This window comes from Mirounga angustirostris, unplaced genomic scaffold, assembly GCF_029215605.1.
Source record: "Mirounga angustirostris isolate CCGP_5_RB_7025 unplaced genomic scaffold, mMirAng1.0.hap1 SCAF_13, whole genome shotgun sequence".
Classification (NCBI taxonomy): Eukaryota; Metazoa; Chordata; class Mammalia; order Carnivora; family Phocidae; genus Mirounga; species Mirounga angustirostris.
Window position 1 is genome coordinate 42,567,365 of NW_026991721.1, and position 22,502 is coordinate 42,589,866.

The following is a 22,502-nucleotide window of genomic DNA, read 5'->3' on the forward strand; positions in this document are numbered from 1 at the left end:
CTCACACAACCTAAATGAAAGACAAACAATACACCAAGAAAAATATTCCCCACGGCTATGATGGCAAAACCAGCGCAGGCCAGTTCCGTTCAACACCTCCCAGCCATGCATTCCAGAGGAACTAGAACTGGGGGGCCTGGGGCACCCTGAGCTCAGCAAGACAGTTTCTGTTCTCATGGGGTTCTGCTGAGAGGGCAGGATGTATAGATGGACCGTTCCACGGCGATGTTGGGAGGGCACAGGGGCTCTGACAAAAGAGAATGATGGGCACCTCGTGTGGCCCAAGGTTCAGGGTAGGCTTCCCCCAAAGAGGCCTCAGACCCATCAAAGCTGAAGAGAATTTATCCAAGGCGACAAGGGGAAGAGGAGGAGAGGACTTAAAATAGCGAGGACAGTGACCAAAGGCATGGAAACGTGAAACATCTTGGTCTGTAGGTGTGCACTGGGGTTGGTGACAACTTCTTCAGGGTTCTGAACGGGCAATGTTGGGAGTGAGGGAGACGAGGCTGGACAGGTAAACTGGGATGCTGATGGGGAGCCATGGAAGCCCGGAACAAGAGCCTGGACAGGGAAGGCAAAGGCAAATCTTGCGAGACAAGGAAGAAGGTAGGATTGGGTAGAGTTTATGGCATGATCGCTTTAGATTGGTGAATACAGCAAGGTTAGGACTTTGAAGTGAGTTTTGATGAGCACACCCTTAGTCTGGATAACTGTGTAGGTGATTCACAGCCTCACCTTGCAAGAATTGGTGTTTCCTCTGAGTGGGCAACTAAGCTATGCTTGCTTGATCTGAGCACGGCTTATCACAGGCACCGGAAAGTGTAACCAGTCTGAGAGGTGTTTAACGAGGGGACAGGAAATTGCGTTGGTTTTAGCACAAGCACCTTACCTAAGACTGCCTTGCTTCGGCACCCCACCCCCAAACCAATCCCATCCCTGCATGAGGTTTTGGGTGAACAAACCAGAAGAGGGGTCCAGATGGAAGGACAGAGAGGAGTGCTGATCTCAAGACAAAAGTTGTAAGCTGGTACCTTCGGGAGACACAGTGGGATCCTCTGCGAAGGGTTTACCATTTTTAGTTGTTCTTTTCCCATAGACCATCTGAGTCACTTTTGGTGTACTATTCAACATTTTCTTCTCCTTTATTGAGATAACTTTTGGACATCCCAGCAGGGAGCTTTGAAAATGAGGGGTTGGGAGCTAGAGATTTGAGCACTAAAGGGAAACACTGTCTTTGCAATGTGACCCATCCATTGGGGCCAGTGTGGGCTGGCAGCACCCCAAGAGAGAGGGAGGGCACCCAGATCTAGAGTAGAGACAGGAGAGGCAGGAGGTGTGCACCAGGCCCCCAGAGCTGCCACACGGATGCCAAGAACAAACTCTTCCCTTTGCCCCAAATCTGTTAGAGGAAGGCTGCCCTTGAAGAGGACAAGCTGACGCGCGGGTTGTCTTTGTATCACGGGAAAAAAGAAACAATTTGAAAACCAGAGAGAGACCTAAAGAAAAAAAAAAAAAGAATTACTTTCATTTTCCATATATTTTATGCAGGGAGGCGGAAAGAACTAGATTAAAATGAGCAAGAATAGCCTACAAGATCCTTAATTGATAAGGGATAAAGAACTCATTTAATTGGTGGCTGTCCTGAATAATATGCATTGGAAAGTGTAAAATCAAAGTAGCACACAGAATAAGAAAAATAACCATGGAAATAAGGAAGTAGTCAAGAAAAGTTCCATAAATTAAATCATAGTTTGAAAGGATAAACTCATGTTAACACTCATTACCATATTTTAATTTCATGGTGATTAAAATTATAATGTAGCATGTATTACCACTTAATTGATCTGCCAACATCAAGTATTTGCAAGTTTCTTTTTGTTCTCCAAAGTCATAAACTATCTATTCTTTGCTGCATAATTTTGGAGGTAATTTCAAACCATAAATATTTCTCTTTATTAAAATTCTCAGGAAATGAGAACCTCGATAGCTACTTATTTATATCTGCTTTGGCAAGAAGCCAGGAAATTCATTTTCCTATATTTTGAATTCTACAAAATTAAAGTGCTAAAGAATATTATCTATTAATCTTCATGCTTCCCTTTATGACAGCTTTACAGTTTAATAGCAACGTTCACATATCCGAGGGTGGCTAGCTATGTCCCTTTAAATCTGAGTATTTTTCTTTTTATAGAAAGCGGTCCCTTGTTGAGGATACAGACCCATCTCACTGCCAAGCCTTGCACCTTTTTAGCACCCGGCCAACCTGCCCCAGACAGAATTGCTCGCCCCCCACTGGTGGTGCCAATCGCCAGAGACCTGGCAATTTTCCAGGCCTCCACCTTGCTCGGGTACCCCTACTTCTTGCACCCCCCTTGGATGAGATGATGTCTTTGTGCCAACCATTTGCTGTAATCAGCCCCGACCCCTGAGAATGTGGCTGCCTCCAGCCCTACTGAGCTCTTCCCTCATTGGTGCATCTGGGCTAGACCACCCTGGTTCTGATGGAGTAAATAGGACACATATGCCACTGTGGAGTCTCATGAGTCTCTTTAGATAAAAATAAATTCAGAAAATTGCAAAACCTTTCAGGGACAATTCTTTCCTAATGATTCTTGACTCCTTTGACACCCCATCGCACTGATTAATGGTCATTCAAATTGACCACCTGGCAGAGCTCACTGTCAAAATCAAAAAGGACAGATTTTCAAAAGTCAGGTATTGCCTTTTGTGCTGTGAAATCCTGCTATGCACGTGTGTGTGGGGGGGGGTGCACGTGCACACGCAACCTTACGACAATTATAAACAGATGCGGTATCTGACTCCTGAAATTTATTGGTGGCCCCCTACCCCACATGCATGTTCTCCAGTACCATTCTTCGTAGCACTCATAAAATTAGCCATTACCAAAAAAAATTAGCCACTACAACGAGTTCTCATATGTAGCAATATGGTCAGATTGAGGCTGGTCAAATATTTTAAGGCTACTAGAAGTGGGAGAAGATTCTGTAGAGATCTTTGTTATGAACTATCTGGAGGTTTAAAACAAAAACAAAAACAAAACCAGGAGGCAACGGGAAGAACCTGTTTTACATCATTACAAGCTATGAACAAAGAAAGATACTTTCAGTGCTGAGTCTCAGTATGGATTGGATCACTCCCCTTAACATTTTTTAAAAGTCTGGCTCTGATGGGGTTTACAATTGAGCACACATAAAATTCATACCCAGGAGAGAGCGTATTAGAAGCAGACAGGGGATATCTCTTGGGTCCCAAGGGCAGAGAGTGTAGCCAAAAGGCCAGTATAAATGAAAGGCAGGATCTAAGGGTAGGGACTGCATAGTCCCTCAGCTGTTCCCTGTTTGGTCCAGCTCGTTTCAGTTCAAGCAAGAGAGAGAAAGAGAATTGAGTCGGCCACTGGCCAGCCACTCGACTGGACCCTCCTGGGCCAAGTGGCTCAGAACTCGGGGTGGGATCGTTTTAGATAGAGTGGCCTCTTAGCAACAATGACCTGATGTCGCTGTAACAAGCAAGATCTCTGGTCAAGAGGAACTTTGTGGCTTCCCACTTTTGGTACTTACTTGGTGGGGAGAGAGTACCGGGGGCTGTATAAAGAGGTTCAGATATTTCACAAAGGGCCAATAGGAGGTGTATTTCATGAAAAGGGCTGGGAGAGTGTGTGCTTAGTCTGGGATTAGAAAATCTAAAGACTGTAGGGAGTGATTCTAGCCTTGGGGTGAGGGTAAGTACAGAACGCAAGAGCCGATGTGAGCCTCTGAAAAATGGGAAGTGACCAGGTTGTGGTCACAGATCAGGAGGACAGATACTGGGAGAGGAGTAAGGAATCAATCAAAGGGTTAACACTATCATCATCTCAGCCAGAGACATTAATTCTCTCATTTCATTCTGATAGCAAACTTCCCACACAGTTAGAGGTGGCACAGTGTGGTAATTACACACCCAACCTCTAGAGTCAGAGCCCTAGCTCCAAATTCCAGTCCTGCCACTCCCCACTGGTAGAATCTTGGGCTAGTGATCTTTCTTGTCATGCCTAAATTTCTTCTCTGCAAAACCCCAGGGAAGGATTAACTCCAGCTCATCTGCTCACTCTGGGGTTAAACAGGATTGGGAGGGGAAGGGAGAAGAGGTCAAAGAAAGCGGACTAACCTTTACTGAGTGATCTATTAGGAGCCAAAGCCTACACAGATATTTTTACATCTTGGTAAATTCCCAAATCTTCATACAAACTAGGAGATCTTAGCTGCATCTCTCTACCTCCACTCCCCTCCCCCCAGCTCTTCCAAATATCCCCATTGATTATTCTGCAGCTCACGTGACTATTCTCCTAGCAGACATATGGTCACACCTCTGCTTTAGTGGGTTCTGTGGGTCCTCATCATCTACATCACACTTTAGTAAGGCACATAGGGTCCTTCCCAGACAACCCCTTTTTCTCCACTCTGCTCCCCATTTTCTCCACTCTGCTTCTCTTCCTGCCAACCCAAACTGCCTTTCTCTGTGACATCGCTCTCCTACTATCTGCATGCTTTTCACATACATTTCCCTTTGCCTTAACTGTTCTCTCTCTCTCTCTCCTCTCTCACTCTTCCGGGGAAAGTTCATCAGTTATTCAGTATCTAGGTAAAATACCCATGAATTCCTTGGGCTGTTGGTGGTTCCCTCCTAATACTCCAACTGTGCCTCGGTTACAGGACATGTGATACTATGTGTGCATTGTGTCCACCCTTTTGCCTGGCCATCTAGCTCACCAGTCTCGGACGATCCAGAGGGCAGGCCTTGGGTCTTCTCCAACCCCACATCTCCAGGGCCTTGCACAGTTCCTAGGGTAGGCTGGTAATCACTGCTTGTTGAATGAATATGACCACTGGAGATTTCACCCTCACAGTCGGTCTCAACTGGTTATTTTGCAAGGATTTTATTCCACTCCCTGTGGTTGAAGCTTAATCATGTTTAGATACAGAAGAAGACAATATGGAATGTTGTTGCTGTGGAAACAAACTTGGAAAATGGCTTTCTTTTCTACTGTGTAAAAATGTAGGAGCCATATCTCATGGCTAAGCTGAACGTGAACACTTACACAAAGGCATTGAAAGCCCGGAGCTTGCTCCTGAGACGCTCTGTGGTAGCCAGCTGAGCGGACCACGGAACGCGCTCCAGGTGCCATTCCAGCATATCATTGTTCTCACTTTGATGAGCAGTCACTGGGTTAAATATTATTTTCAGGGCATCCTACAATGAAATTATTGCATTTTAGTTGGCTTCTGTTTGGGGATTTAAGATGTTTTAAAATCACACCGTGTAACAATTTTTTGAGAGAGAGAGAGAGAAAAAAAAAAAAACCACACTTACCCATTATTTTTAAAGGTTCATTTCAAAAGCCTCTATTCTGTCTTATGTATTTGGGATCAGCCCACATGGAAAGGCTTTCTTGAGATTCTATAGAAATATTTTCCCTCTCCTGCCATGAACTCCTATAAGAAGGGAACTTAAAAATAATAACAAAAACTATGCATTTTGTGATATTTCCCCTTGTGGGATGATTCTTTGTCTAACCACCATGTCTCCTGACTGATTACTACTATTCCTGAAGGAACATGAGGAAATTTTCTTACTCTTTTCACCTTAATTGACCAAAAGCCCATTTTCACGTATCAAAACCTCCATGTCCTATCCGATTTCTGGGGTTCTCTAACTTGACTTTTACCATATCGATAAATTTCCTCTCAGTCTAAACTGTAGTATCAGCCCCAATATCCTTGCCTCAAAAATTGTAAAAAAAAAAAAAAAGGGGGGGGGAGTTTCTCATTTTCACCTGTATAGGATATTACATAATTCTAGCATTGAAGAAAGACTGTATGATGGTATTCAAACTTTCTCTACATGCTTTCATGCAGGAGGTGCCCCTCATGTAACAGATGTGTAATTCACATGTAAGCAGACTTGACAAAAGATAAAACTGAACTCACTGGGTTGTTAAGAGGATACATTGAGAGAGTGCCTATGGAGAATGTAGGGTTTGATGGGGTTCTGTCCTCTTCCCTCAACTTGCTCTTTACTAGCCCTGGGTGACCCCCCATCCATTCTGGGGGGTGTGTGTGTGTCCCCCCACCACCGCTGAATATGTGTATTTCAGATTTTGCCCATGAGTTCCCAATCTACACACTCAACTGTTTACCTGGATTTTCCAGTCACCTCTAACATGATATATATATATAACATTAAACTTACCTTTGGTCTTTCCAAATTGGCTTCCCTTCCTGAACCTCCACATTGGTGAGTGCACTGTCACGCACCCCCTTCGCACTCTTGTGCAGTCTTCATTTCCGATCCATCACCAAGCCCTGTCATTCTGTGACCAAGCCTGAGTGGACCCCTCACTTGTCTCCATCCTGTGCCTCCACCTTGCCTAAGGCTGCCGATCTCTCTCACCCGGGCTCGTGCAGCAGGTTTTGGGGAACCCCTGCCTCCAGTCTCACCCTTCACTGCAGCCAGAGTCCTCACCTTCCCTCCTTTCTCCCTTTCACGGTCCTCTTCTCCTCACAGCGAAGCCAAGCACTTCATGATCCTCTGAATCCTTTCTCTGGTCACCTCTCCCCTCTTTCTTTCCCATTTTCCTAACATCCCACTTTCCAGCAGCACCAAGTGCCTTTTATTTCTTCGAACGCCCAGTGTTTCTCTTACCTCCAGGCCTTTGCACTTGCTCAGATTGGCTGACTGGGAGTTATTAAACTACAAATAGAAAAAAATCCTAGGATTTCTCCTCGGACTCTTTTTCATAGGGAACTGTCTTCATTCACCTCTCCCTTGAACTCCAGACCGTATTTCCAAATGTCTTCCAGCTCATCCTCCCCTTGGATGTTTAACAGTCATCTCAGAATCAACCATGTCCCAACCCATCTTCTTTGTCCACTGACGCCACCACGGTCCATAACACACAATACCCCTCACACACTAGGCACTTTACTTGTTCATTCTGTTCACCATGTGTCTTCCTCATGGCAGGTAAACTCCAACAGAGGGGGCAACTTTTTCTATTTTGTTCAAAAATGAATTCCCAGGGCCTAGTATGGTTCCTGACTGCTGTGGACTGAAGGTCTGTGCCCCCCAAATTCACATGTCGAAACTCTACCTCCCTCAGTCCCCACTGCTATGATGTTATTAGGAGGAGAGGCCTTTGGGAGCATTAGATGAGGTCATGAGGGTAGAGCTCCCACAATGGGATCAATGCCCTTATAAGATCACAAGGGAACAGGCTTCCTCTGCTTGGTTCTTTGCCAGGTGAGGATACCTTGAGAACTTGGCAGTCTGCAGCCTAGAAGAGTGGCCTCCCCAGGACCCGACTATGCCCATACCCTGATCTCGAACTTCTAGCCTCCAGAACTGTGAGAAATAAATGTCTGTTGTATATAAGCCAGTAAGTGTGTGGTATTTTGTTACAGCAGCCAGAATGGACAAAGATATTGATATATAGGGGACACTTGATAAATGTTTGTTGAATGAATAAATGGCCCTATAGCAACAGAATGAAGGCGGATTGAAACTTACCCAGAATTCCTCAGATGTGGATAGCCACAGTGCAGCAGAAAGATCATAGATTCTGTCGGGCAGATCTGCCTGGTTGTGTGACCTAGGGGAACTCATTTAATCTGAGACATTTTTCTCAGTTGACAAAATGAAGATAAGATGGCTCACAAGATGGTTGTGGGCTAATTGATATAATTGGCTTCAACCACACTGCGCTTGGTCCTAAATAAATATATTCTATTCCCAAATCCTGTTCTGACAAAGACTACTGGAGGCTTTAAAAAACTTGGCAAGGTTAGCAAGCCTTTTCCAAAGCAGACCTCAGATGAGGCAACTCGAGAATTAATCAAACTGTGTTCTATAAGGAGCTCACTTTATTAAAAGTGCGATAGGTCTTCTTGGGTGGAACAGGGTTTAGTGTGAGGGTCAATTGAAAAGCATATTCTTGTAAACAGTTGCTCAAGGCATGGTCTCCTTGAGAGGAATTGGGGGCATGAACTCCCCTCACCAACTATTTCTCCCAACTCACTGGGAAATGTTTATTTGAGACATTGTTTACTGAGCTTGGAAGACTGTGCTTTGCCCTCCTGCTTAATGCCTAATAGCTGTACAATTATTTATAATTTCCGTTTACTGCAGTGTGGCCCCCAGTCTTCCAAGGGGCTGAAGAACCGGGCCGTGCTAGGGAGAGGTCCCAAGTTTCTGGAGAAATGAAGTGACAATGCAGTTTTGCCTGGTGCTTAGGATTGTCAGGGCAGAATAGAGCACAGTCCCCTTCCAGGGTGAAGTCGTTAAGGTGCATCTGTGGGGTGATGTTTGCAGACACACTGATGTTTGTTGACATTGCAGTGACCCACAGGAACCAAGCAAATTGGACATGGAGGGAACTGACACATCCTATCAGAATCACAGACTAACACACCTAAAATGGAACCTTAGGAGCCCTTTGTTTCAAAGACCAGAAAAATGAAGCACAGAGAGACGAAGTGACTGGACAAGGGTCACACTGTTGATAAGGAGCAGAAAGACAACTCAGACCTGGTCTGTGTTGTCTCAGGCCCACACCCTTCCTACCGCAGGGTGCTTAGAGCAAGGGAAGAGAGTTCTATAGAGGCTAAGTGACTTGAGTTTTCAATGAAATTTTTAAGGTTTTCTTCACAGTTGGATTAAAATGACCTAAATAAGCTTAGCATCTAATAAATGAGATAATGCATACAAAAGTACATTGTCCGTTATAAAATATTGCCAAACTATTGGGTGAATTGCTGATTAAATGTGTGAGATTAATAAAGAAAATGGTCTGACAGATGGATATGCTCATACAGCATTACACGTCGTAGTTTAACAGCAACCAAACACAGCAAACTGATTTTACCTGCTTTGTCAGCTGCTCCATTGACTCTTTGTTGTTGACTCCAGGGGAGGTAACACACTGAAGGCAAATGTGTACAAGGAAAATGTGCAGAAAGTTAATTTGTACCTACAGCTTTTTATTAAGATTTTTTTCAATTATAAAAAGAGTGCAAAGATGTTGCATTCAGTACACTGAGGAAATACAGCAAAATAGAAAAGAAACTGAAAATTACCTGCATTTGGAAACAGATACTATTAAAATTTTTAAAAAGATATTTACGAAAAACTACTACCCTATAAGCACATGGTGCGTGTGCAGATCAAAACCCCTATCTTCAAACAACAGTGTTCAGTGACTATTTTTTTCCATTAATCTTTAAGAATACTGCAATCGATTGTATATTATTTCTTTATATAGAACTATCATAACTTCTTTATCCACTTGCCTATTGTTGACCATTTATCATGTTAGCAAATTGTCCATATTATAAATATTTCTGAAATGAAAACAGTCCTTCTTCGGCCACATTTCAGATACTCATCCTTCCCAGAATAGATTCCCTAGAAGTTGGATTATGAGCTCAAGGACTATGACATTTTATTTATTTTTTTAATCAGAGAGAGAGAGAGAGCATGAGCAGGGGATGAGGCAGAGGGAGAGGGAGAAGCAGGCTCCCCGCTGAGCAAGGAGCCCAATGCAGAATTGGATCCCAGGACCCCGGGATCATGACCTGAGCCGAGGGGAGATGCTTAACTGACTGAGGCACCCAGGCGTGCCAAAGATTATGACACCTTTTAATCCTCCTAAGCATACTCAAGTGCTCTTCAGAGAATGTGACCTATTTATCCTCGTACCAGCACTGTGTATACATATACATCTCACCACATCCTTGCCAGCATTGTCATAGAAAATAGTTGACAATGAATGAAAGTTTAATGAGAAAAAGGATATTTACGTGGTCTCAAAATCAATTCCCACAAGGTGCTTAATAACTACAAAGGGAAAAATAATAACTTCACAGAAGTGAAACCTTGCAGATACCATGTTAACCAAGATCAAAGTTAGTATCATCAATAATGGGACAAGCTGACATCATGTTCCTCATAACAGGATGCACAGAGAAGGACGCAACATCACTTCTGAGATCTTCCTGCCAAAAATGCATAACCTGAATCTAATTATGGGGAGACATCAGACAAGCCCAAATTAAGAGACATTCAACAAAATCAATGATCTGTATTTTTCAAAAATGCCAATGTCATGAGGTATTCAATGTGTTCTAGTTTCTCTTATGATTGAATTCTGTTCATTATATTATCTGAGTGGTATTGCTAGCACAGAAGAAAGCTACTGGATTTTGTCCATTTTTCTTGTATGCCACCATTTGACTTGTTCTGAATTAATGTTAAGAGCTTCCTGCTGATCCTCCTGCAGTTCTTTTTAAAGATGTATCATCATATTGTCTGCAAATAACAGTAATTTTGACTCTTCCTTTCCAATAATTCTACCTTTTATTTCTGCCTGATGTCTCATTGCATCAGATAGAATTTCTAGAACAGTGCTACTATATAACAATGCAGACACGCAGCATCTCTGCCTCTTCCTGGTTTTAATGGAAATGTTTCTGGTCAACATTAGGAATGGGACAGGCTGTCAATATCCGATGTATGTTAAAGGGAGTTTCTTCTTTTTCCTAGATTTCTATGGGCATTTTTAAACATCAGTCATGGATGTTGAATTTTATCTGAGCATCTTTTTGTCACCTATTGAGATGATTATGTGGTTTTTCTCACTGAGATTGCTGAACTGCTGTTAATGTCTTATTAGATTTTTCTAACATGAAACTATCCTTGCTTCCCTGGAGTACACCCGATTTAGCTGGGGTAGACAGGTCTCCTAGTACTTCGTTTTGCTGTTATTATATTTTCGCCCTTTTGCAACTTTGTGGCAGATTTGTGTTGTATCGACTTAGTGTAGCTGGTGCTGTTTCCAGAATTCCCTTCTCTGCGAAGTTCTGGGTTAAACGGGCCACAAGAGACAATGGTATGAGACTGGGAAGGCAGAAGTGAAGCCCGAGCCCTATTCTCATCATGCTCACAGGTCAGTGCAGGGCACGAGGCATCGATGCCACTCAGAGTTTGTCACTGCTCCACTGGCTCACCTGATTGGGATGGGACAGCAGCCTGGTGCACAGCAACTCCAGCTGCTGGCAGGCCAGCACCTTCAGTTTCACTGACCCCTGACCTGGATACATTTCGGCTCCACCGGAAGGGGACCAATTTCTCCCGCAGATCGCTCCATCACTAAAATTGGAGACTTGGGGGCAGTGAGAGACTGATGTCGATTCCAGTCCATCTTTGTAGGCTTTAGTTCTTGCTGCCTCCACTTAACCTCCATCTTTCTTTCCTCACTGCCTGCTTTGCTCAGGCTCCAGCCTGAGACACAAACACAACAGCCATAAAGAATTTGTGTAACCAGCTCCCACGATTGCATAAGGTCCAACCCATAGATATACCCCTTATGTCCTGTATTCCCTAGTGGTTGTCCTTCTCCGACCTGATCGAAATACTGTTCATGAGTAAGCTTGGTCTAAACAGGTCTTGATCATTCTTTATTGACACCATAAGATTCATCCCCTGACCAGCTCAGCCCTGCTCTGTGCCCTGTGGCTAATCTTTACAAACTGGGGCTCACCTGCCCTCTAGCTTCTGTTGGGCTTGGTCAACATCTGCACTGGCAGAAGTTTGAAGGGCAGGAGGAGAGAGGACAGAGGGCTTTCTTCTGCCTCTCCCCTGAGCCTGGGCCCAGTGGCTGTGACAACGGCCATATCCTCTATGGCTGCAGTTTCTGCTCAGGAGCCCTCTGCCACCATTCAAATCTTCTCTAAGGACATTATTTTTCTCCATGCATAGTTCTCTATTGCAGTATAACAAATTGCCCCCAAATTTCACAACAAACACTATTATGTCTCATAATGTGTGATGGTCAGAAGTCTAGGAGTAGCTCCGCTGGGTAGTTCTAGCTCAGAGTCTCACTTGAGGTTACAGCCAAGATGCTGGCTGGGCTGCATTCATCCAAAGGCTTAACTGGGGCTGGAGGACCTGATTCCAAGTTCTCACATGTGGTTGTTGGCAGGAGGCCTTGGGTCCTGACCCTGTGGGCCTCTCCAAAGGGTTGCTTGAATGTCTTACAAAATGGCAGCTGGTGTCCCCCAGAACAAGCGATCCAGAGAGAGAACAGGGAGGAAGCCACATGCCTTTTAGTTGTAAGTCATACACTCTCACTTCTGCCACATTCTGTTCATTTGAAGGGGGTCACTAAGTCCAGCCCACACTCAAGTGGAAGGGAATTAAATCCTATTTCTTCAAGAGAGAAGTAGCAAAAAAATCTGTGGATGTCCTTAAAAACTTCCACACTCCCTTTGTCCCTTTCAGACTGGGATGGTAATGGCTTCCCATTGTTGCTAGTCTGGAATACCTCTATTTATGTGAACTTCCCTAAATGTTCAATCACACTTCCATAAACAATCTCTTCATTAAATTATCTGTACATAAACCTGTTTGAACATAATTGTTTCTAGAATTTTAATACAATATATTTTGGGGGGTGTGCACAGTTACATAGCATGGGAATTTCATGGGCATATATACGTATGTATTTATATATTATATATAATTATTCTATATATTATATAATTGTTCTATAAGTATATAAAATATATAATCACTACAGAGAGAGAGAATGAATATGAGCTTTTCATGTTTTCCTAAATAAAATATTTAATAATAAAATAAATAAATGTGCCAGGATGGCTGCTGATACTCAGTACCATTCTCCTCCTCCCCTTTCTATGCTCTCTGCATTATAGGGGGTAGAAAACTGAGAATTGCATTTCCCCAAATCCTTTGCAGGCAGGGTTCTGACTCACAGTCTATTAATGAGAGGCACTCACTATGAGATTTAAAAGGCAGAAGGAAACATATGCTGTTATTTCTCCTCCTGCAGCGCAGTGGCCTCAGGGCCCTTCCCGCCAGAGATACCCACTTGGTGGGGAAGGCAACTGTGACCACTGGCAGGGGTTGGTTTCCTGCAGTTGCAGAATGGGGAGACAGTAGCAACTTATTGATTCTCTAAAAGCCAACAAGAACCTGAGTGCTATCGGCCATCTCTCCTAGCCTTCGGTTCTCTGCCTCTTCCAGTGGTTTTGTGTGTTTTTGTTTTTCCAATAGTTTTTTAAGCATATGGTTTCCTGTCCTAAATCACATTCTCCTCAAAATACCCAGAGTGTTTCATTTTCCTGGCCAACTCCTGACAAATAATTAGAAGGCAATAAAAAACCCCCAATATACAATGATTCTTTTTCATTTCTCCTTTCTATAGCAAAAGATCCATTTTGAGATTGCTGATGTCATTGGCCTGATGTCCTCTTAAAATTGTAAAATTCTCTCTCTATGATACACTGGTATAAATCTTAATCTTATTTATTTTCTTGTCACTCTTTTTAAAACTTAGATTTGCCAGAAGTTTTATTTTTATTTTCAGAATCAGCTCTTTGATTTGCATACCATATAAGTTAGAAGTGTATTTGGCTGCTTGCATCACAAAATGAAACTAACTGTAGCTTCAAATAAATATTTATTTTTCTAACATAATCATGAGTTCAGAGTGGGTGGTTGCTGGCGTTGTTCAGCTACTCACCAGGGTCTCTGGGATCTAGTCTCATTCTGTTCTTCAGATTCACCATCCCCAACCCTTTGGCTTTTCTCCTCATGTTGGTGGCTTTCTGGTCACAAGATGGTTATTATGACCTCAGATATCAGAAGCACTGTCAGGATAGAAAATGTGGTTGGGGAAGGGGGGAAACACTAAATCATCTCTGTCTGTACCCCTTTGACCATTAAAGCAAGAGTGGGTCCCAGAAGCCCCGTCAATCATCCTCCACTGATATCTCAGGGATAAGACTTTTTTCACATGACCACTTCTAACTACAGGGGACCCCAGGAAGTTAGTTATTTTACTTTGCAGCTTCTATGGAAGAAGATGACAAAAAATGAGCCTCGGACTGGAACACGAAGAAAACCATTCTACAGTCTCTGAATCTATCAATTGCACAGTGTTTGTTCTGCCTCGTATTTACCTTGCTGTTTATTTTATAAAGTTATTGAGTTCAAGAAGAAAGTTTATTTGCTTTATTTTGTTGTTAAATAATGAAATCACTTTATGCTATGAATTTTCCTATGAGGATAGCTTTGACAATATCCCATGAGTTTTGATGTACTATATTCTTACTGCAATTTTCTAAATAATCTTCAATTGTGCCACTGATTTCCTCTCTTAATGATAGTTTTTTAGAAGAGCATTTTTCATTTCCATGAGATGGAGGGCCTTACCCCTGAACTTTCTTGATTTCTAGATTTACTTTATTTTAGACAGAGAACGTACTCTACTTTTTTGAGATTTATTGAACTGTCCTTTGTGGTCTAGTATAAGGTCTGGTTTTTTTCCCCCTTGTTAATTTAAATTAATTAACATATAATGTATTCTTTGTTTCAGGGCTACAGGTCTGTGATTCATCAGTCTTATATAATACCCAGTGCTTATTACAACACATACCCTTCCCAATGTCCATCACCCAGTTGCCCCATCCCCCTACCCCCAACCCCCCCAGCAACCTTCGGTTTGTTTTCTATGATTAAGAGTCTCTTATGGCTTCTCTCCCTCTCTGGTTTCGTCTTGTTTCATTTTTTTCCTCTCTTCTCCTATGATCCTCTGTTTTGTTTCTTAAATTCCACGTATCAGTGAGATCATATGATAATTGTCTTTCTTTGATTGTAAGGTCTGTTTTTGTAAATATTTCTCAAGCATTTTAATAAAAGGGATAATTTGGTTTATAATATTATATAATATGTATGTATTGTTCAAATTCTCTATAAACCCAGTTTTGTGGAGTTTTATTTTTTGCTCCTAATTTGTCTACAGAAATCACCCAGATAATTGTAAAACTATCAGTTTCTTCTTATGTTTGTAACCATTTTTTTTTTCTTTATCTGGTTTGATGCTTTGCAATTTGGCACTTACGTTTCACGACAATACACTTTGTTATCACTGGACATTGTGGAGTTATGGCTGCCTGGACTGCTGATATAAAGACCTTGTCTTTCTGAACTAGACACAAAATGAAAGAGGGACTAGATAAAACATGTAGATTTTAAGCTTGGCTCAATTACTTAGTAGCTTTGTGGCCCCGAACAAGACACTTAGCCTCGTTGTGCCTTAGTTTCCTCATCTGTAAAATGGGAGAAATAATAGTCCTTACTTGATAGGGTGGTTGAGAGGGTTGGACGATGTAATTCATGCAAAATGCTTAGAGCACTACTTCACACATAGGCAGCACTCAGTAAGTGTTGTTGAAGGAATCAAACAAGGAGACCATCGGACTGAGGTGGCTCTAAGGCCATGAGTAGCCTAGTAAGCAATCCAAAACCTAAGCCAGAGCCAATTCCTGTAAACGCCTCAAGGGTAAGAAGAACAACCGATCACAAACAGCCAACTAGACTTTCCCAAATAATGCAACTGCTTAAGCTACAGCTAATCAAATAATTTCCTTGTTTTGCTTCTGCCTCTTCTCTGAGAAGTCCTGCCCAGAGCTCCTGACCATGGAGTGCTCCAGACCAGTTCCAGTTTGGCATTTCCTGATTCAAACTGGCTTTAGCTAAAATAAACTTTAAAAAATTTTAACATGCCTTTTTACCTTTCAACAGTGTAAATACTATTATTATTCTTACTGTTTTTGGCCTAGCTGGCTTACTTTGTTTTTAGTATCAGAGCAAGGGTAGGACAGAAGCTACATTCTCAAGCTGATCCCATTGGCGTTCAAGTTGGTATTAATTAGTACCAGATTCTAGCAGTTTGTCAGCGCTAGTCTGAAGGTTTTTAAATGCATTTTTGACATTTTCTCTTTCTTCATAGACTTTTATTGGGAGGTTGGAAGAGGTTGGGTCAAGGGTTACTAGCCAGCCACCTTTTAAACCAGAACACTTGTATCTAATTTTTAAAATAACCTCTTTCAGTGTGATTCAAGCTAGGTGGAGATTGATGCTATAATTCAATTGCCATAAAGAAATAACCATTAATGCACTTTTCAGTCCTGGCTGGGCACTTTCTTAATAGCCTCAAAAGACTGTGGACTATTTCAGAGAATCTTTTTGTTTTTATTAGGAGTTCATTTGAGAATTTAGGTCCCATTTTTTCACATGTCATGAATTTCAACACTATCTTTCTGAATCATATCTGATCTACTCTCTAAAACCAATCACAGAATCATCTCTAAAATAGCATCTCTGCTCCAATGAGAGCTCTCTTTCAAAAAATAGTAAGTCTGACAGGCATCACGCATTTTAAATTGAACATAGACTGCAAAGCAGTCTTCATCCATTAGTCCAACTGACCTTTGAATAACCCAGACCAGAAAAGAATAAGCCATAAATCGAAGAAGACTCTAATCCTGGCTGGGACTTGGTGATCCTATCAACTTAGGAGTGGAAACAGCAATCATGCATGACATGCGAATTGTTCTCACAGAAAAGTCAGCCTCCTATAATGGAAAGAGCACTTGAGTAGGAGTCAGAAGATAAAAGTTGTAGTGCTAAACTAATTTCAAAACATACGGGTTACGTTAATTGACTTCCAGAGTCTTAATTCTCGTATTTATAGAATGAGGATAATGTCCGAGGCCATGCCTCCTCTCGACACTGTCTTTTCCTGCCCTCAAGGGGCTTGTGGTTAGTGGAGGAACCGTGGGGCAAAGTAGTAGAGTGGGTGAGCTTTGGAGATTTGGGATTTGAACCAGCTCCACCCACTTATTACCTGTATGACTTGGAGCAAATCATTTGTGTTCTTGGTGCCTCGGTTTCCTCATCTTTAAAATGGGCATGATAATAGTACCTACATCACAGGGTGTTTTGAGGATGAGGTGAAATAATGTATATCAAGCTCTTGGCCCAGTTCGTGGGCCATTACAATAAATGGTATATGCCCCAAATGTGACTGGTTCTCTCTGAGCAGCCTTTGATTTTTTCCCCAAAGCCCACCCTGAGGCCAGACTTAGTTTGTCCCATTCTCCTGAAATCCTCCCTTCCCCTAACACGTCCAGCTCCAGAGGACTGACAAACAATCTTGATGAGAATGAAGATTTCATAGAGGTTCAGAGGAAGGGATAGAGAAATAACTAAAATTTTAGGCAACTAAATTCTATTGATTCTTAGTATGTTTTAGGAATGGAGCTGAATACTTTCCATGGATGATCTAATTTAATTCCATATTTTAATTTAATTTTATTTATTTATTTATTTTATTATTCCATATTTTAATTTTTCTGTATAGCCTCTTCCCTTTAGAGAAAGAACTACTTTCTGAGGATTTTCCTTCTTCTGCCCTCTTTTTCGTCAAGGCACCAAATATTCCCTCTATTGTCCCAAGCAATTCAGTTTTCCCATCAAGTCTCACACCCCATTTAGTGAAACCAAGGCGAGATAGCTAGACTGACCTCTACCTATTCTTCCCCAAGTCACACTGCCCAGGAACTCCCTGGTTCATCCCACAGTACCTGCTATTAGGATCCAGGAGCAGTGGTCCTCATCATGCCATGCTGTTTGGAAGAGTGTCTAATTTCGATCTTGCTCTCCATTTTATCTCCTGTGCCTGATGCAAAGCCTGAGACATAGAAGGTCAATAGTAAATATTTATGGAATGAGCAAACACATGATCAAACTAACATAACAGAGGTCAGAATGAACTGGTGTCTAAACAAAGACAGTGGCAGTGTCCTGTGTGGTACTGGCTGAAAGCATGTGGGAAATTCTCATGGAGAAGATAGGATTTGACCTTGAAAGTGAACTAGGGTTTTAGTAGGTGGAGACTAGAGACAAGAACATTTCAAATAAAGGGAGCTGTGTAATAGCACAAATACAAAAGCGCATATGGTTTGTTTGGTGTGGAGAAGTCATCTGAACAGTCTGCATCATGGAGGTCCGGTGCCTGAACTCCAGAGGTATCTGAACCTTCAGGGAGGCCAGAAAGGGCACAGTCAGAGATGGGGCCGGCAAGCTTGTGGGAGCCAGCTCAAAGGAAGAGACTTCAACACCTTATTTAAGAGTTTGATTTGTAGGCAGTGGGGGAAATCCTCCCAGTGACTGGCTTGCTCAGGTGTGTCCTTTAAAAAGATGACTCTGCTGAGGATGGATTAGGGGGTGGGCAGAGTGAAGATGAGGACAGCGGACAGGAGACAGGATGGTAGCATATACAGGTGAGCACCCCCTTCCCCAAGACTTTGAGGCAACCTCCCCAAGGAAAACTTGTCTGGAGTGGCACTTCCGAAACCTACAGATTTGGGAATACTTGTCATATGAAATAGAATTGTGTCTTCCCTGTTCTTTGCAAGTAGTTTAAATACAAGGTCATGGACAGGAAGTTAGTTAACACAGAAAATATATCATAGATATTAAACCTTCTAATCAAGGCTAACAAGTCTACTCTAATTGGGGCAGGGTGGGGTGAGTATATTCATAAATCCAATGTTTGATCAAAGAAAAGGGAAGAGAAAAGCACTTCTCAGATCCTGGGAGCCTCTCCATTGCTCTCTGCAGAGTTGCCACTAGTTTGCAGCAGGTGCTGGTATTATTAATTCATTAAAGGTCTCTAATACATCCCTAGAACACACAGGATTCCAAACCATAAAACACCTCTGTTACTTTCTGGTGCCAACCCCTCCTTCTGAAGAGCGGTTGTGTCTGCTCACAGCCAAGAGTGTCTGCTCATAGCTACCACTTTATTTTCCTCCATAATCACTTTGTTTGCCATTGCTCTACACAAATTTAAATCTCTGGTTAATTCTGGTGCCATATAATCACCATGGAATTCTCACCCCCTCTCCACTGCAATTTAAAAAAATCATTCCATGCCCATTTGAATGTATGTTACAAGTAGGCATCAAGAGTAGAAGATAGGAGGAGATCAACATTAAGACACAAGATAACAACAGTGACTATAGCAATTCGAAATTGGTTAGGTATGGTGATAACAGATCAGGAAACAGTGCAGGGTGATTTACATTTTCTAGCTTGGCTACTGGGAGGATGGTGATGATATTTGTTAGAAACAATACTGGGAGGGTCACCTGGGTGGCTCAGCCGGTTAAGCATCTAACTCTTGATTTTACCTCAGGTCATGATCTCAGGGTTGTGGGATCAAGCCCTGAGTTGGGCTCTGCGCTCAGTGGAGAGTCTCCTCCTCCCTCTCCCTATGACCCTCCTCCTGCCCCCTTTCTCTCTCCCTCTAAAATAAATCTTAAAAAAAAAAGAAATAGTACTGGGATTTGAGGTGCTATTATTTAGTATTAAGTCAGAAAGCCAGGGTCTATCATAACTCCTTCCCAAACCATAGCCACCCCCCCACCCCACCACCCCCCGCTCCGTGCGACACAAAACCCCTTGGGGCACCGGAGAGCTCTGACTGTCCCCAAGAAGGGCCCCTCCCTCTCTGATGCACTTCACAAAGCTGGCCGGCTTGAGACGTGTGTGATCAGCGGCAGAAGCAGCCCAGGGAGAGTCAGGCCCAGGGACAAACTGATGCTGCCGAAACCCATCTTTCCATCATGCTCTTTTTGTTGGGAACCTATCATCCCATTCATAACTTTGGGAAGATAATTACACCATGCTAGTGAGAGACAAGTTGATGAATAACTGTTTATTTTCAGAGGAGGCACATTTGGTCCACTGGCTGCATAATGGGGTCAGGAACACAGCAAGCTGTCGGCGTGTTCTCTATGTCCTTTAACCGCCTGGCAGGGCTCGACATGGGAAATGGAAAATCTCCTTATGATAGATAATATCATACCCTTGGCCTTGCTCAGAAGCCACACTCTGGAAGCAAGGTTTGTGAGTATGTTACTGTCACTTGTCAAACAGTACCCGTCAACCTTGCCTTGTTTCTGCCCCACCCCAGGTGCCAGCATGGCCCGGTTGTGAGACAGGCGGTAAATAACGCTCCATCTGATGAGGCTCAAAAGAGGGAGTTAGTTGGGTTATAACTGAGCCCCATGTCCTTTTTACTGCAGACCAGATCTTGGACTTACACTCAACCCCTTCAGTGCTTAGAGGCTTAGAAGAAACGGAGAACATTTTATACAATAAAAGCATATAAGTAATGAATTTAAAGTTTGGGCCAAAAAAATATAGGAACTAGCATAATGTTAGCAGCTAACATTTAATGAGTGTTTGCTGTGTGTCTGCTCCTAACCTAAACACTTGACACAGATTATTCAATGAATCCTTGCAAAAAAACTTATGAGGTAAATCACATTATCTATTTTGTAGATGAGGAAATTATGGAACCCGTCAAAAAAATCATTCAGGCAAGAGATGGCTGGAGCAGAATTCAAACTCAAGAGAGTCTGAATCTGGGTTATAAGCGCTTTACCAGGAGGTGTATTTCTCCCTGTGACAAGTGCTGTGACGTGCTGCTCAGATCTCACTCACCCAGGACTGACCACTCCTTTCCCCAGCTGAGGGGAGTGTCGTCCCTCACCGGGGTTACACCATCCATCCAGTGACCATAGGCCCAGCGTCTTGCCCCAATTCAAGACCACTTGGAAGGGCCACCTAGGATTCACAGCTCTCCCAGAATCGGCTGGTATTTTTCATTGTGATTGCATTGTAGTTCACCTTCTGGCTCTGCCCAGCTCTGCTTCTTTTCTCCCCCACAGGTCTTACTGCCAAGAGTATGCCCTGTGTCCTTCCTGCACACACATCTCCACCTCAGAGTCCGCTTCCCCAGACAATCTCCTCACTTTGCGGGGGTCAGGGAAAACCACACTCCAGGACACAGACGGCATCCATGACTGTACCACACACAGACTCACACAAACACTAGGGACTTAGAAGTGAGGGAGTCTTTGGGGGTTAAAATACAGATTCTAACACAACTGATCAGAACCATCATCAGCTTAAAGAGCCAGTATGACCCCCAGCCCCAGACAAGAATTGGAAGTGTACCTGAGCCAAAGGGACTGGTCAGATGCAGAAGCACAGAGAGAAGTGTTGTGCAAAGCGTGCCCAGGGGAGGGAGTGCCCGGCCAGGTCAGGGAAGCACCAAGCCACCAGCCAGGACTGTCCTTACTGGGGAAATGGGAGCCTCAGCTTTTCAGGGCCTGAAGCCATTCAATTTCAGATTCTAGAACTCCTTTGTTCTGCTTCCACACTCACCAAGCTACTATGGAGCTGGTTGGTCAGGCCCACACAGTGATGGATTCGCTTGTCAGGTGTATTGCTCACTATAAATTAATGAGTTGGTGTTCTGATTTTATTTCCACTTCTTAGAGATTTTGTTAGCATGGTGAGCATTCTGAAGTGCAATCCCCCCTGGGAAGTTGATTAAGTAGAGGCTCTTCACCCTGCAAGTTTGACGGGCTGATCCCAGGCTGTGGTGAACCCGCAGGACAATACCTAACAGAGGAATCCCACAAACCCAGCCAATGAATAGCTTTTTCTTCTTTTGAAAAACTGAAATAACATTTTCAAAAGGTGTCACCTTTATCAAGGGAGGAAGGAGGCATATTGAGTTGCGTGTAAACAGAAATGGTTTTGATTTTTCACTTTTCCTCAGACTTCTCTAGACTGATGTTGTCTTTCAACCAGAATACAGAGCAGAGCGAGAGAGCAATTCACGATGATTCGTTTCTGACCACATATCAGGGGAGGCTGGGGTGATAGTGCCCCAAGGAGGCAGCATGGGGTGAGCAGTGCCGGGAATAGAGCAGGGGAACTGAAAGGGACACTACCCAAGGCCCTTGGGGGCAGTGCGGTGCATATGGAGAACAAACGCATTATTGCTAGAAGTTCCAAGGTCAAAGTGTGTATCAGATCCCAGGGGCAAGGAGAAAAACCAGGAGGAATTAGAAAGTCAGAGGCCAGGGCAGTTAGGAATGAGACAAGGTGAGGTCCAAGGAGTGACTTTTGGGCAGCTCACATGGCTAACCCAGTGTTATGGTCTCCCACTGCAGTTCCATTTTTATAAAAATATGAAAGCCAATGCAGTGCGGTGTCCTGGATTGGATCCTAGAACAGTAAAAGGACATTTGTGAAAAACCTGATGAAATTCGCATAAAGTCTGCAGTTTAGTTAACGGTCATTGTAGCAATGCTAATTTCTTAGTTTTGACAGATGTACAGTGTTTACAGAAGGTGTTGACATTAGAGGAAGCTGGGTAAAGGGCACACAGGAATGCTGTGTTAGCAACTTTTCTATAAAGCTAAAATTATTCAAAATAAAAAGGTTATTTAAAAAACAGAAAGGTCTATTTGTTTTGGGTTGGGCCTTAGAAAGGTCTAATTAGGTGAGGTAATGACCTCGTGGGTTCCATTTTAAAAATTCCCTATCTGGTAGAGATACTTATGAAAATAGGTCAGTGTAGAAGAAGTCAGTTAAAAAATATAAAGGCCTATCTGTTCTTTAGCTCAGGAAAGTTTTCTTCAATGTGCCTTTGTGTATTGTTTCCATTCTAATTGCTTTTTCTTTTTTTTTTTCTTTTTTTTTCTTGCTATGTTAATCCC

The 22,502-nt window shown here is 42.9% G+C and overlaps 2 long non-coding RNA genes across 3 annotated transcripts; both read right to left on the bottom strand.

Annotated features, from left to right (window-relative positions):
• Window positions 1–1,189: 1,189 nt before the first annotated feature.
• On the bottom strand, window positions 1,190–9,061 carry LOC135362252 (uncharacterized). 2 transcript variants are annotated; one of them, XR_010406725.1, is made up of 4 exons: window positions 8,918–9,061; window positions 5,368–5,489; window positions 5,096–5,247; window positions 1,190–1,496 (listed from the first exon to the last, which is right to left on the bottom strand). It is a non-coding gene; the product is annotated as an uncharacterized LOC135362252 (long non-coding RNA). The 2 variants fall into 2 exon arrangements; XR_010406724.1 differs by having other exon boundaries at window positions 4,767–5,247.
• Window positions 9,062–13,512: 4,451 nt separating this feature from the next.
• On the bottom strand, window positions 13,513–17,593 carry LOC123856611 (uncharacterized). Its single transcript, XR_006793723.1, has 3 exons — window positions 17,502–17,593; window positions 16,345–16,490; window positions 13,513–13,721 (listed from the first exon to the last, which is right to left on the bottom strand). It is a non-coding gene; the product is annotated as an uncharacterized LOC123856611 (long non-coding RNA).
• Between the last annotated feature and the right edge of the window lie 4,909 nt (window positions 17,594–22,502).